Raw genomic sequence first — 2,288 nt, forward strand, 5'->3', positions numbered from 1 at the left:
TTCTGACCCCTTGTCAAGCATTATTTCTTTACACTTTTCTCCAGAATGTTTGGAAAAATTTGTGTAAATCCTTGGTAGACTTCGGAACTTAGGGAAGCAGTTCTAACAGACAACTTAAAATGGTTTGGTTGCAATCAAGTTAACTGATAAAAGATAAACAACATTTGCTCATGATTCTCCCTTCCAACATCATCAAGAATTCTTACCTCATTGACTGTAATAATCACCTCCATTGTATCAAAATAAAAATAAGTCAATTCCTCGTTATTTCTTAATAAACTTCTCTAGGACCGCACTAGTTAACAAATGGTTCAGTGGTCACCAAATACACTGTATGTCTAGCTAAATCTGCAAGGATCTCTGATTATTATAAAGACCTTTTTAGAATATTTCAGAATAGTGCCTGTTTCAGAGCCTTACAAAAAGTAAAATAAAAAACTGAAATGTTCCAACCAATCATGGTGACAATATTTCAGTTTTAAAATGTCTTATTATGCATAAAAAAACCCCTTTTTAGGGAGGTACAGAAAATGTGCGTACAACCCATTTGGCAAACTTCCAAACATTCACCATGGATACTGTATCTACAAAGAATAAACTGATTTGCAAGAGGCAAATAAAAGTTGTAAACTTTTAAGCAGAAAACAGTTGTAAGAGTCATGCAAACCAGTAATCACATCTAGGGTCAGTCTCATATTTTCAGGATGGAACACAGCTGTGAAAAACAACAACTTTCTATTTAACAATTGGTTCATGCTTTAGCGTGCACTATCGAGTTATGGAGCACGCGGGAAGTTTGGAGAGCACGAAAGAAGCGTAAGAGTTGCCCGAGGCGATAGCCGAGGGAAACTCTAGCTTCTTGAGTGCTCTCCAAACTTCCCACGTGCTCCATAACTCGATAGTGCACAGCTGAAAGCATGAACCAATTGTTTTAGAACATAGCCGGTGGAATTGTGTATCAAATGCGACGCGAAAAACGGACAACAATATCAGTTGAAGCGAATCGTGACGGCGCTGATGCCGAGTCTCCTTTTCCTTTGTTTTTCTCTTTTTCTGCCTCATTTAAGAACTCTAGCCCATGGGGAAAGGTCGAAACATTGTCTTCGTTTTCGGAATAGCAGGCCGAGTTTCTCTTCGTATCCATTATTGTCGCGAAATGTATTATTTTTCCCCGCACTAGCAATGGCCGCTCGCGCGAATAAAAAATTTTTCTGGCGAAGTCGGATTTGCTGACGCTATCAGCGTGCACTATCGGGATTTTGAGCACGCTCACGAATAATGAATTTGATTGCGCGACTCTGCTAACTATGTTCTAATACTTTTTCAAGAGCATAAACAAAAACAGTGCAACGAATTCATACAGGCAAGCAAGGCTTCAATATAGTTGACAAACTTGATGAAAGTTACAAACATTTATTGGCTTGCAAAAAGTAATTTAAAACATTTGCTTAACCATGAACTAAAATTTCAGAATAATTCCAGAGACAAAGAATCATTTTCTTAATTCCCTTTTTTTCTAAATAAATGGTCTGAAGGAATTAGCCCAACCATACTTTTTTGGCCATGAAAATTTCATTTTCAGTGTGGGATAGTCATAAGATATCTTTTAAACTGAAACATTAAATATTTCAAGGATTATTAATAATTCTTTCAGTCTGTCTGCTCCCTCTGATGCATGCATGCAACTATAAATCAGTGATGCAATTAGATCAGCTGCCTTTTATGTAGTTGAAAAGAAGTTGTCCCATCCAAATTATTTTCTGCCAAGAACCGCGATATCATGGACTTTGACTAGTGAGTACTGAGAATAATTATAGTCTAGTGTGTTTACGTATAATAAATTGATAATTTAATCGTAAGATGGAAAATTCTTCACTTTTTCTGAAAGCAGTTTTATTATGGGGAGGTGGGGTGTAAAAACGTGCTGTAACGACTGGATAATATTAAAATAAAATAGAATATAGCTGACTTCGTTTTTGTTTTAAACCGCGAACACTTAATGACACTGAAGCTTCCTTTAAATGTTAATAGAATAGAATCAAATGCGAGTAACGAGCAAAATTATTGTTCAGACGTAAGCGAGAATACGATTCAACCTCAGTTTTCTAAACACTACTTCAAGTTAGATAATTAAAATTAAACCTTTCTTTACGATTTCCCAACCGAATAACTAGTGAATAGTAGTTCCAGCAGTATTACTTCGGTTGGCTAGGAGTGAATTGAGCATTTCTCTGGAAGCTAATAGTCAAACTTGAATCACCAGTTGAAATACTTTAAAAGCTCACCTC

This window comes from Stylophora pistillata, chromosome 12 (genome assembly GCF_964205215.1).
Source record: "Stylophora pistillata chromosome 12, jaStyPist1.2, whole genome shotgun sequence".
Taxonomy (NCBI): domain Eukaryota; kingdom Metazoa; phylum Cnidaria; class Anthozoa; order Scleractinia; family Pocilloporidae; genus Stylophora; species Stylophora pistillata.